This window comes from Tiliqua scincoides, chromosome 3 (genome assembly GCF_035046505.1).
Source record: "Tiliqua scincoides isolate rTilSci1 chromosome 3, rTilSci1.hap2, whole genome shotgun sequence".
NCBI classification, from domain to species: Eukaryota; Metazoa; Chordata; class Lepidosauria; order Squamata; family Scincidae; genus Tiliqua; species Tiliqua scincoides.
In genome coordinates this window covers 217,881,054-217,895,283 of record NC_089823.1, presented here as the reverse complement: position 1 = coordinate 217,895,283, position 14,230 = coordinate 217,881,054, and the positions used below count along the sequence as shown (strand labels likewise).

The 14,230-nt window shown below is 44.3% G+C and overlaps 1 pseudogene; it reads left to right on the top strand.

Annotated features, from left to right (window-relative positions):
• Positions 1–11,365: 11,365 nt before the first annotated feature.
• On the top strand, positions 11,366–11,484 carry LOC136647189 (5S ribosomal RNA; annotated as a pseudogene).
• The last annotated feature ends 2,746 nt before the right edge of the window (positions 11,485–14,230 follow it).

The following is a 14,230-nucleotide window of genomic DNA, read 5'->3' as shown; positions in this document are numbered from 1 at the left end:
TCCAGCAGGTTCATTGGCTGAATCACTGCAGCTCTCACAAAATGGATGACGGTGGAGCACTGTGAACTCCATCAGCAGCCATATTATAACAATGGAAGTGTCATAAGAGGCTTCCCGTGAGTGCCTAATCCTCCAAAGGACTGGACTGTTACTTAGGTAAATATGTAAACCACAGTCCAACACAAAGTCAATTGAAAGCAATGGTGTCAAGAATGGTCCAACTACCCGGAGGGACTGGAGAAGTGAGTGGAAGCACGCTGGCCTCTGTCATCGGCTAAATGGCTCTTCAGATAGTTTCTTATTGTAATTGTAAGCCATTTTGGAGATCACTTTGATCAAAAGGCAGTTTATAAATCAAACAAATAAATACACTACTAAAATCTACAGTTGCCAGGCAGGGATTCAGCCTGTGGCCCCCCCCCCCCATCCAGCTCAGGCCAAAGGAGGAATCAACAGGAAGATCAGTAAGGAAGCTTCAATAACATGTCAGAATAACGTCTTGTTCTTTGTAAAGGTTTCAAAAGTTCAGGCTTCTGGGTCAGGTTTGTTCATTTTTCTGAGCAACTTGGGGGCTCCCTACTACCTTTCGTCCTCCTTCCCTTGCTTCAGCTGGCCTTCTCTGGTCTCAACCTGACTGGACAGCAGCCTATACTGCTTTGCTACTAACAGAAATAGATTCTGCATGTACTCAAAGGCACTCTCTTCTTCATAATGCTTCCAGGGTTGACCTCTGAAATTAAGCCAATCCTTGTGTATCAAAAAGAACAACTCAATTCTATCACAGTGTTGCCTGCTTTCCGCTCCCTGAGTGTTGAGAAGTTTCAGGGACAGGGCTACCTGAGTTTGATTTCCTTTGGATGAGAGAGCATAGAGACTTATGGTGTTTTTCTAACACCAATACACAAACAGAACAGAATTGGTGTTACCAAGCATGCTTTTAAGACAAGTGTAATGTGAGCACTTGGAGAAAATCTATTATGTGTGCAAGTATCAAGTATAGTGTCCAATGGCACACAGTGGACCAGCAGAAAAGATAAAGGGAGATTAACTTTGCAACAGTAGATAACTTTTATTGTGAATGGGGCCTGAGGAGGTGAGGAAGGGGAACGGTGAGGAGGGGGAATCAATAATCAATACAATCATCAATACAATGGTGGGGAGGGGGAATAAATAAAAATGCAGTGCAATATACAGTATGTATTCAAACACTGTCATAACTAGATCCTAAATATAAGTGGTTTCTAGTTTAGGAAGAGGGGAAATAAGAACTCTTACAAGGACAAGGAAGCAAGGAATGGTGCAAGCATTGGAGGGGGAAAAGGAAGAGGACATCGGAAAATCAAGACGGTTGATTTTGAGGACAATTTTGAGGTTTCTGCCTTCACCCAAGACTCTGGCTGAGTTACTGTTTCTGTAGCCTAAGAAAGGGCTACAGGCTAGCAGTGAGTCCCTTGGTGCATAAAGCTTCTTTTAAGACAATAAGCTACAGTATGGAGGCAGGGGGTGTGTGGAATTGAATGTTCTGATGAACAAAAGTTTTGGTTTTCCATCAGATCTGTAGGACCTGAAGCCTCTTGCTATCACTCTAACTCAGGTGCTTTGAGATTGCCCTAGGTCAGCCATTTTAACCATGATGCTCCCCAGGTGTGTTGCGGGAATTTGGGAGAGGGTCATTTATTAGCAGGGTCATTGGGGGATGTGACCCCCCCCCATTGGCAAGCCTTGTCAATTGTCAAAAAACTGATAGTGTGCCTTGATCATTTTAGTGCCATGCTAGTGGGCCGTGAAATGAAAAGGGCTGAAAACAGCTGCCCTGGGTATTCTCCGGCATGCATGCAACACTACATACACATGCAAACAAGTGTGACATGCATCTATATAAAAGGAACATGTTTGACAGTGGAGGAAAATAGTAGCACTCCTACAAGGCAGCAAATCCATTCCTACACATCAGACCCACAGAGGAAGGCCCTGCACCCTTAAGTGCTTCCAGATGTGAGCTGACTCTCAGGCCTTCTCCACCCTGCCTCTGTTCCCAATCGGGAAAGAAAGTTGCTTCTTTACATACACACATTAGCCAAAGGGGTCAACTTCACAAAGCTCTGATGGACTTCTCATTTGAATACAAAGTGATTATCGTAAATCACAGGGAGCCATGCTGGCCTGTTAGGAAAAAAAAAAATCAAAAGTTACAGTTGGGCAACGCCTATATAAAGACCACTAAAAATGTCACGAAGCATTGTTCTGAGCAAAAAAGTAAAAGGGAGGGGGAAGAAAAAAAGCTAAGTTTCAAAGAAGCAAGGAATGCATGAAAATGCTGAAAACCAAGTGCCTGATGTTAAGACACCTGCGCTGCAAGCGGGCAATATCTTAATTAAGATCAAATAGAATGTCCAAAAGCAATGGGTAACTTTTTTGAGTGTGGCAGAACTATCCATCAAACCGGATGCTAAGTAAAAGGTGGGTGCGATGTTGAACCTTTGGGGATTCAAAATCATGTCTACTTTTTTTCTCCTTCCCCCATTTTGCTTTACCATAAAGTCTGACAAAGAGTTCTGGAGAACTCAAAATCTTGCCCACCAGTTTGTGATGTCTTAGGGCCTAATCCTATCCAACTTTCCAGCACCAGTGCAGCCGCAATGCAGCCTGGCCGGGGGTACGGGAACCAATGTTCACTAACGTTGAGGATGCCTCTTTGACTGCCTCCCCACCATAGGATGCAGCACACACCCAATTGGCATGGCTGCACCGGCCCTGGAAAATTGGATAGGATTGGGCCCCCAGTTGGCCCTGATAGAAATTGACCACTATCTCCCAACCATCTGCTCCTGTTGAGTAACCATCAACCGAGCACCCTCGGCATTAACAAGAAGTCCACCTAACAATAGGAAGGAGAGTGAACCCTTGATCTAACACACGAACGGGGGGAGGGGGGAAGAGACATATCTGTTAATGCCACAAGTTTGTTACATACAAACGCATTTAGTCAACGGGGACACGCATGAGCAAAAAATACATGCAGGCTGACCAGATGTCTTAATCACAAAAGAGGATCAGGCACCCCAAAATGTAGGACACCCACAAAAAATGTAGGATATGACAAAATAAAAGCAAAAAACACTTGTATGCTGATTTCATGTGGTTAATTTAAACACTATATTACTTATTATTAAATTTAAAACTATATTACATATAATTTATTAATTACAAGAAGGATATGCACTGCTTGCAGGGGCTGCTCACAGGGAAAAGGAGGACATTTAAGTTCTTTTCCAGGGCACAGGGCTAAAAAGAGAACATGTCCTGGAAAAAGAGGATGTCTAGTCACTCTGGATCTATGACTAGTTTTTTAACGGCACAGAAAACATCTGTTGTTTCAGAAGTCAATTAAACTGAGGTCCATTAAATCAATTATTTACTGTAAGAATGTGGTGGAGCAAGCGATAGGACAATGTAGCGTTCTTGGGGCTTAAGCACACCATACAAAAAGTGCAAGTGGGAGCATAGGGCAGCACATGCAGGCCACTTTTAACATTCCTTACGAAACAAACAATGAATTTTCTATGGTTAGAGGGTAATAATAAGCATCAAAAACAAACATAACCAGCCTTGAGAAGTGCTCAAAATTTCCAATACACAGACAGGCAGGCAGGGAGGCACACATACATATATACACACTGAGCTGCACAACCCTCTTCACTCTTGGAAACTATTTGGAGAAAAGCCCTGAAGTGGGGCCTGGCCCATGCTTTTTTTCAAAGGTCAGAGGCAGCAAATAATCAATGTTCAAGTCCAAATTGGAAATTGCAGCATCTTAAGCCATCATTTTTCCATGTAATACTTCAGACGAGGAAGGTAGGGTAGGGGGTGGGGGAAAAGAGGAGAGAAGAGGGAAGAGAATGTTAAATGACAGAGAACCAGTTCAGCTTTCAAAGAATAAGTGTAGCCCCAAGTGAAAAACCTGACATAAATGCAACAAGATGGCAAAATAAACAAAGCCCGCTATTCTGAAGTTTCAGAGGTTATTCATCATTGTCAAGAGTTGCTTTACAGTACAAGCATTACAGCGGTTCAGAAAACTGGCAGGTCATCTCAGATACTATTTCTATATCTCAAGGATATCCTTTTCAGGGAGGAGGAAACAAATAAACAAAAAATCCCTAAGACTAGCCTGCACGCAGGAAAGAAATATAGTATTCCCAACTTTGAAGACCTGCTAGTTTCCTTCAGTAGATATGTTTTTAAATTACAAAAAGTGGAAATTACATGAGGGAGGACATTGCAAGGAGCAGTGCAGCACTTTTCACATGGAGACACCCCGGTCCCCACCACCACCACCACCACCAGTCAGCAGAAGCTCTATGTCTGGACCAGATGTCCCTGTATGACAAGTAAGCTTCTTTTTTTTCCCCCTGAATAAATCCCATTCAGCTGTTAAGGTCATCATCTGAAGTCACTGCTGGAGGTAGATCCTGCTTCATGCCCCTGAAAATCCAGGAATCAGGGTAAGGGGCAGATCTGGCCCCATCTGAAAAATGTCTCAGGTGCACAAAATGATAGCATAGTGCAGTCGTTCCCAAACTCACCAGGTTCGTGGCGCCCTTTGCACTCACAGGGGCTCCACGCAGCCTCTTCTTCCCAGCTCTCCAGGCTGACACTGTGTGAGATCTTGTGAGAACAGAGCAAGATCTTGCATAATTCTTGCAAGATCTCACACATGTCGGCCCAGCAAGCCAGGAAAGCCGTGCAGTGTCCCAGTGAGTGAGCTGCAGTACCCTGGGATGCCACGGCACACACTTTGGAAACCTCTGGCATAGTGGCAAAGAGGTAAAAATCAGGAAGTTCCTGTTTCAAATCTCTTCCTAGTGACCTCACGAGATTATGTTTGGCAAAACTCTCAGCACCCACCCCTGCAATATGGAGATAATAATATTCATTTACTTTATAGAGTTGTTGCAAGGATTACAAAATGATACACACAACATTCTTAGAGAAACCCTGAAAGGGGCAGGCAGGCCTCAGGCTGACAGCTAGTTTTAAAGGGAGACTTGCCTCTCCCTTTGCTTTTCTCCAATTGCAAACCATTTACTTGTCCCACAGAACTCAGCATTTGCTTCTATGGAAAGAAAGAAAACAGCTGGTCGGGGGGGGGGTGGGCTTCATTACTTTTTGTTGACTTCCACATTCCTGATTACTCAAAACTGATCTCTAAAGCTAAAGACTACAACACACTGAGGTTAGGGGGAAAAATCCAATAGTCACACACAGTATATCCAGTAGCTAAGGCTTCTGGTATGCAGGGTCAAAGAAGATTTTGGAGCCCCACAATGATGAAATCAAATCTAATTAATTAAATAAGTCTAATTTAAATGAATGTAATAGGTAAATAAAGGGAAACTACTAAATGATTTGACCTCCTTACCAGATAACCACAACAGTTTCCTGTATGGCTTTGGCTATATGCAGATTCCAACTGAAGCTCAGAATTGCTCAGATGTTGTTCCTTGCCCACCTGCTTCCATCTGGAAGGATGTATCATGAACAAGGCACAAGCAAGGCGTACACAGTATCTCCCAGTCCCAGAAAGCAGCTGTTCACATATTGCTTCCACTTTTCTCAGTGACACAGCTCTCTCAGCGATACGCACCTTGCTCTTATTCTGACTTCTGCATCCTCCTTGACCTTTGATCAGTGTCCTGCCCCACCTCTTTTCCTGTTGGAGCCCCTGTTTAAAGGCTCTGGCGGCAATTCTGAGTTGTGGGCAGGCTGCACATTGTGCCCCCTGGCAGCGTGAACCCTGGGGCAATTGCCCCTGCCCCCTAACAACACCACTGAGTATCTCTGTGATTGACAAAACACGATGCGTTTGATCCATAGCTCTAATTCTTCATGAAGAAACTGTCTCAGAAAAGGGACTGTTTACACCTCATGCTAAAGTGTTGCATAAGCAATGTGTAATTAAATCCAAAGCCTTAAATTAAATCCAAAAGATTCCTCTTTTGCAGAATCTGCACAACGTCTTGCACAAGCAAACACATGGACACCCTTATAAAACCACCAATTCTAGGGTTGCATGAGCTCTTGCACAAAAGTTGGCAGATAGGAATAGTGCCTATTGCTACTCTACTCACAGGTTCAATCCCATGTTTGCTGGCATCTTACCTTCCCCAGGATGCTTTGCATGTAACCATTGGGTGGGCCATTGTTGTGAAATGATTTTGTGAATGCTTCAGATAAGATACATGATACTGGAGCTGCATGTTAACAAGGCAGGGAATCTGAACAGCAGCTGGATACAATTCCTGATCTTGCCTCCCCTGGATATGATTCCTTGAACTGCCCTCTTTAGGAGCTAGAAGACTACCTGCGCCAGTTTCTCCAGATATCCATGACAGATATTGTTTCATTCGTGCAATCTACAAAGTACCTCCACTCTTTTTGTCTCCTTTCCTTCTACAATGAAACAGCATCCTCCGGATGTGGAAATGTAGAATGTCCTAAAAGAAACATCAGTTCAGAAGAAATCACCCTTTGACCCATTTCCGCCCAGCCCACAGGTGTACACATTTGATCCCTGTTGCATATATGCAACGTTGGGCAGAAATGGATTAAGAATCTATTTATTAAAAATTCAATGTTTCTGGCATAATTCTGTGAATTCCAGTTAATGCTAGGTATGCCAACAGTCATATTTACGAAAAATAAACCTGATATTGAAGCAATTGGTCTGTTCTTGGCTGCTATTGTCTACAACACAAATTAAAATTCAAAAAAGGTGAATTATATATCACAATATTTACACTCCTTCAGATACTGTATTCCAGTTATTAAACAGACAAAATGACTGCGCTTACAGATTGATCCCACTACTCACTTTGCACCCAATGACTGATTCAAAAGGAGCGAAGAAAAACCAAATCACATTTTACCTAATAATGTAAAAAGGTAATTATCAGGGTCAATTAGACACTCAGTCACTGAGTAATCACAGTGTAATTGACAGGGGTTAATTACTGTTATTGTAAATTTAATTTGTCATTCTGTGAAGTGTCACATGGGGGAATGCTTTGGACTGCCTTGGACTATTTGAAGTGATCTTTTTTGGGTTTTCTCTTTTTTTATATATTTGAACATTTTATCTATATAGTTTGGCTTTAACCAGCCAGGCAGTAAATTAAATAGTGATTAAAGTTTTCTGCTCTGGTTGAAACTCCCTAACCTTAGCACAGTGTTTCCCAAACTGTGGGTTGGGTCCCACCAGTGTCTTGTGGCCTGACTTTTGATGGGTTGCAAAACAGACAAACTGATATGATAGTTGACAGGGAAAATGTATTGAGCCCTATGGAAACTGAAACTGAGCAGTAAGTAAGCATGCATGTTTATTTATGAATAGGCAAGCATGCACTTCAAAGGGCAGGGGGAATGCACCACTGCCAGAATGGTCCTGCTCTGATGAATGCAGGCCCCAACGAACTCTAGAGGAGGAAGTCCCCCCTCCAAGCTGACAAGGTAAATGTACTGAGCCGCTAGGTGTCTACTGTGTCTACTAAATGTACTATGCACTGGTGTCGCTAGGAGGGTGCAAGGGGTGCAGGCCGCACCAGGTGACGCGCTGGGGGGGTGATGCGCCCTGGGGAGGATGCGCTAACATCGTGGGGTTAGGAGCTACCGCGTCATGCCATACTCCATTGGATGCAGAATGGCCACGGAGTGCAGTGCAAAAACCAGAATTGAAATAGCTCCTTTCCTTCAAAAGTTATGGCCAAAAAACCGGAAGGAAAAAATGAATGGAGCCCTATGGAAAGTGACAGTGAGCTGTATTGTGTGTTTACTCGCGAATAGGCGAGTAGTCTATCGGAAAGGGCAGGCTGAGAGAAATCCAACGACATCTGAATGGTCCCGATCCAATGAATGCAGCCACCCAAAAACACCTGAGAAGCTCCCCCCTCCCAGCTGCGAGTCTGAACCCGAAGTGAAGCCATGTGGCCGTGTTTACTTGCGAGTAGGCGGACTTGCCTTAGAATGGTCCTCATCCAATGAGTGCAGCCCTCCCTCCCAGCTGCCTCCCTCCCAGTCTATGGAGCCCTATGGAAAGCAAAGCAGCCTCACAGTTGCGTTTACTTGCGAGTAGGCAGACGTGCCTTGGCTGGTGGTCAGGCCAGGCAAAGGGGAATGTGAGGTCCTGATCCGATGGAGCTGCTCCAGAAGGCAGCCTCCCCCCCCCCTAAAAAGAACAAGAAAGAGGCTTGAATGGTAAGGGGAAAGTTTTCTATTTTGCACTTGCAAAGCCAGGTGGGTCTTTATCTTGATGTGCCTGAAATAGAAAAACTTTAAACTGGGCACTGGGGAGGACTGGAAATCTCACTGATTCTTTTTTTGGGGGGTTATTGCAGGCAGGCTACAGAGTAAGCTCCATTGACCACTATGGGACTTACTTCAGAGTAGACATGCATAGGATTGGGCTCACAGGCTGCAGTCCTACCCACACTTTCATGAGAGTATGCCCCATTGACCACAATAGGACTTACTTCAGAGTAGATTCACTTGGTGGAACAGGACTTGCTTCCCCTTAGTTGATTATTTTATTTTAATTTAATTATTTATAATTATTCATTTTAATTTGCTTGATGATGTCACTTCTGGCCATGACATCACTTCGAATGGGTCCTGAACAGATTGTCATTCTAAAAAGTGGGTCCCAGTGCAAAAGTTTGAGAAGTGCTGCAATAAGGTGTTAGTAAGTTGACACAGGTGTGTGTGTGTGTGTGAGAGAGAGAGAGACTCTACAAGTTTTCAAAATCACTCAAATCAGAGTTTGGAGGAATAATACCATCATGTTATATATCAATCAATGCGTACTTTCATGCAGAATGCAATGAAACAAACCACATTGAAATATCTGTGTAATAACAAAAGGTACAGCCAAAAAACTGGTGGGAGCGGGGCAATGGTACATCACCACGCCCACCTGGGGCTACCTCAGAATGCCAGACACAAGGGAGGGCACCAGGATGCAGGTCTCTTGTTGTCTTGTATGTACCATGAGGCGTCTGGTGGGCCGCTATGAGATGCAGGAAGCTGAGCTAGATGGGCCTTTGGCCTCTACCAGCGGGGCTCTTCTTATGTTCTTATGTGTGCCATTTTACAAAGTGGGTCCCAGTGCTAAAAAGTTTGGGAATCACTGGTGTAAGGCGTTGAAAGGGGCTTTATCCCACATCACCATCAGGAAAAGTCCAACCGAGTGCCAGTCATCAGTCGTTGAACAAGCAGCTGCAAGGACTGCATAGAAGCAAGAACAGTCTACCACTTTCCTGCTCCCTGCCACAAACAATTCTGTTCCATCCATTTTCCTGGGCCTGCAGTCACACTGTAAAGGCCACTCTGTCCTTGGTCAGCAGGTGTGTCCTTCGTCAGCAAGAGTTATATATGTATTAACACTCACCAGCAACAATATTGTTGTGAGTTGCTTTGGAAGACCAGGTCCAAATATAATGCATAAAATTCTGTGCATGAGCAGAGCTTGGTATGGGCACAGAACTAAGCATAACGGAACTCCCAGCTTTCACCTTACAAAAAGAGGGCCCAATCCTATCCAATTTTCTAGCACTGATACAGCCATACCAATGGGATGTGAGATGCATTCTGTGGTGGTGGGGCAGTCATGGACACCTTCTCAAGGTCAGGGAATATTTATTCACTTACCTTGGGGCTGCATTGCACTAGAAAGTTGGATAGGATTGGCACCAGAGTCAGGTTTCAAGACCATTAAGTTCTTAAGACAGTAACAATCTACGCTCCCTTTAATAATATCTCTATCAATAATATTTATATAACATTTTTCAACAAAGGTGTGTCTCCAAAGCATTTTACACAGTGAAGGAAATAAGATCCTTTGGTATGGTGGGGGATTTGCTGAACCTCTCATTTCAGTGATTGGGAACCTACAAATTATATTTCCTCATCTCTCACCATGAAGAAGCAGAAGTGATACAAAACATGCAGGTTCATTTCTTTTGCATTCCTTTTCCTTAGTTTCATTAGCATAGTTTTTACAAGCTGTGGAATTCAACTTTTCTGAGTCACATTATTAGACTGGAGTCACATTATTACAGAAAAGATTTTAGGATCGGCACAAAGTAAATACTACCCCAATTTAGCACTTTAGCCACCACTATCCTGGTTCCATAGACAATTTGCTTTATTGCCAAATTGACCTTAAAAGTTAGGCCAGAGGGGAAACCAGTCCTAATGATGGGAGATAAGATTCAGGGAGATTTTATGCAGGTCTACTCAGAAGTAAGTCCTATTGTGTTCAATGGGGCTTACTCTCGGGAAAGTGTGTTTAGGATTGCAGCCGAGCAGCCCAATGCTGAGCTGCCCAGGGCACGTGGCTGCAGTGGCGCTGAGAATGTTTCCTGCCGCATCCTGCCCACCACAGCCTACCATGGGCAGCGTCTCAAGAGAAGGGAAGCAGCGCCGCAATGGCACTGAGCCCCACACGAACACCTTGGATCCAGTGGAGCAGAGCTTCACAGGACCTGCCTCCCTCCCTCCCCCGGCACTCCTCCCGCCCGCCCTTTCTCCGCCTCCTGCCTCCCCGTCATGCCTCCTCCCTGCCCACTCTCCACCCTCCACCTGCCACCCCCATCCCCAGAATGCTTCCCCCCCACCCCCTTCCCCGCCCCACTTACTGTGCCACAGCTCGGCGGTCTGTGAAACCGCCGAGCAGTGGAGGACAAGAGCCCGCCCAGTGCTGGGCTAGCACAGTGCTGGCCTGGCGGTAAGCCTCACAGACGTGCCTTACGGCAACGGTGTGCTCTAGTGGGAAGCCAGAGCGCTGAGCTCAGGATTGGGCTCTCAATTAGCTATTTTCTTTGCCTAAAACTGCTCTTGCCATGGGGGGAGAGACAGAACTGGCAGGCGCTCAGACTCTTGCTGGTCCCACGCGCCCCCTCTGGCCTCACCACTGCTGACGTCATCATCAGTGTTAAGGGCTGTTAAGGCCTGCCACCGAAGAGAAGTCTGTCGTTGGTGGCAAGTAACTCATGGGGTTTGGCCATTTACAGGTTAATTACATCACTTCTAGTGGGTCCTGAACAGATTGTCATTCTAAAAAGTGAGTCCCAATGCTAAAAAATTTGAGAACCACTGCTCTAGCAAGTAATGAAGAACTGAGCGAAAGCATGGCCAAGAGTAATATTTTCTTTGGTTGGGTAGCTTATTGTTATTATTGAGGAGGCAGATAATTAAAAAGTGAGCCTTATTCTGTTCTCAAATAAGTTGTAACTTGAAAAGCTTCCTAGGAGTCACATCCATTGACTGGAGGAAGAAGAGAGTAGGGTCTAAAATATTCAGTGACAGAATTTTTCTGGGTGGTGTTACCCTGCACATGCCCAATCTCGTCTGATCTTGGAAGCTAAGCAGGGTCAGGCCTGGTTAGTACTTGAATGGGAGACCACCTGGGAATACCGGGTGCTGTAGGCTTATACCATAGTCTTTCGAGACTGAAGGTTGCCAACCATCAGAGCACAGAAGATTAGAAAAGAACAAAATCATCCAGTTTAGGATGTCCAAAATAATTTGGTGAATACGCTTCATGCATAATATGTTGTGCCTGACACCGGTCTGTTGTAAATATTATGCCTGGCACAGATCTTCTGGTGAAAATGGCAACCTCGTGTCAAGATCTTCCTCTTCACCTGTTAATTCTTCAGTATATCTTGTGATGTTATTACATTGTGTATTTCCCTTCTTTGCCAACAAATGATTTAGACAGGTGGCAAGGAAATGTACATTGTGATGATATGACAACACGGGGAATTGTGGCAAAATACAATGATGGTGGTTGGGAATTTAGCATATGACTGTGGATTTCACTGGCAGTCATGTCAAAGGTAATGTCTCTCTTTGCCCTGGCTTGTTTTTGAGGAGGAAGGGGTCATGATGATCCGGTCAGCTGTACTACGAACTACTTGTGAACCATCAAGGGGATATTGTTATTCAATAATAGCAGAATGTCTTGCATTAAGATGTGGCAAGCTAAAAAGACCTTGGCTAGGAAGCAGCTTCCTAATATGTGTGGCACAGCATAGTTGACCTGGCCCAAGAGGAGCTAGAGAAATATATCAAGGCAGAGAAGAGAAGAAACAGTCTTCAGGGCATTTGGGGTCCCTCTTGTTAATACAACCAGAGATTGACAGGCAGAACTGTGTGCCCCCCCTTCTAAACACTTCAAGCTTTTTATAGCCTTCTATTTCATTTCAGAATCACAAGTGCTCCATCTAGTGGTTAATCGTTTTCTCTTGCTAACATAGCAGTCGTTCTTCATTTCTTAACAGAGCTATTACTTGCTTGTCAAGTTCTGCAGTGATAATTTAGATTTTAATTTTTTTAAAGCATTCTTGATTGTGCATATATTTAGATACACTGGGGTGCGTGTGTGAATGCAATTGGCCCTTCCTATTTGGTGCTATTATAGAAAAAATTCCCCTGGGGGCTGGGGATAAGAATAGGCCCTCAGTTTGGCTGTACTTGTCATAAGAGGCGACTAAACAGCCACCGGGTAGATGGGATTCGTCAGCCTGGGAAGGCAGCTCATCTGAGAGAAGGAAAACTCTGATCCCAAACCTCCACTGGCTTGTGGCTACATCCAGTTATGGAAAAGGCTTCAGGAGTCAACCTCGAGGCAAAATCCGGAGCCAGAGTCCCTGAGGCAGTTCATGGCTGAACACAGTCACTTTCTGGCAACTGCTGCAACGCCGCTGGAACCAACCGTATTGGCCTCTGCCTTTCCATGGGACCATTTCAGCGACGTGGAGAGGGGGGATTTGCTGCATGGGTAATAGTCTATCTACTATACCTACTTTACCCAGGCTTTGCGCACTGGAGAGGACACTCTGTTCCAAAACCACCATTCAGAGCGTGACACCATAGTCTTCCGAGACTGAAGGATGCCAACATAAAAAAAAAGTCAGGATATTATTTTTCCTGGTTCATTTCTGTTGGCGGATAGTGCATTCCCTCAGAACGTAGCAGCCTATTGCTAACACTGCCTATGTAATTATGAGACACACATAAACCCTCTTCAGGAACTCATCTTGCCAGGTTGATGAATGAGTGAAGGTTCTCTAGAGTGTTCTGATGATAATTTTGCCATTTATCTGAAGCAACAAAAGCCGATCATGGGGAGAAACTCTGTCTCCCTGTGATCAGTATTCGCTGTTGCAAAACGACAATAGTCATGGGAAGTTGCACATCTAAACATGCTAAGGAGATGAATGACTGAAGAGGACTTTCGGATTCTCTTATTTTCCACTTTATGACAGATGAGTTTGCGCTCACAATTGCCATCCAATCCGCTTACAGTAAGCCTGTCTTTTAATTATCAGCGACCATAAACTACAAGCTGTCTGTCTGTCTGTCTGTCTGTCTGTCTGTCTGTCTGTCTGTCTCTTTCCAATCCTGCTGAATCAATCAGCAAAAAGTAAGGTGGCACAAATCTGGTTGTTTTACACTGATAGGCACTGGAGAAGTCAACCTACCTGTGTATATGACTAAAGTTGGGTGTTGGAACTTGTTGAACTCTGCAAATCAACTTCGGTAAGCAGGGTACACTCTAATACAGAAAATCCCCACTCACAAAAGCCAAGAGTCCACTTTTCTTCTCAATATGACACTGCCCAAAGGAACAAATCACTTTTGTGGGCTTTTAAATGCCTAAAAGGGCAGGAGAAACCAGGTATGAAACTGCCGGTAATATACAAAACCAGGCTTGTCTCCAGAGAGCCTCACTTCAGTGTTCATCAAATTCATTAGCAGCAACTTATTTGTACACTTCTTCTCTACAGTAACAAAAAAGACTTCAAAGCAGTTTACATAGGAGAAAGAACAAGAAGATTCTTGTCTCAAAGTGACTCACCATTACTGGTAAGGCTTTAGGACTCATCTTTCGTTCTTCTTTTACTTGGCACGGAAAGAGCAATCACTAGCTCCATTCTGCAGTCAGGAACAGAACATCTACTCCTTTCAGTGCATCAGGGGAAAGGAAAAGTAACATGTCCCTGCCTCCTAGCAGACAGGGATGCTGTAATGGTGCTTCTGCTTAAGTGCAATCGTTTAGGAAAGGATTAGAAAAGTTCATGGATGGGTCTATTAACAGCTACTAACCGGAATAGCTTTATGGAACCTTCATGAACTGAGATAGTACCATTCTGAATACCAGATCTGCAAA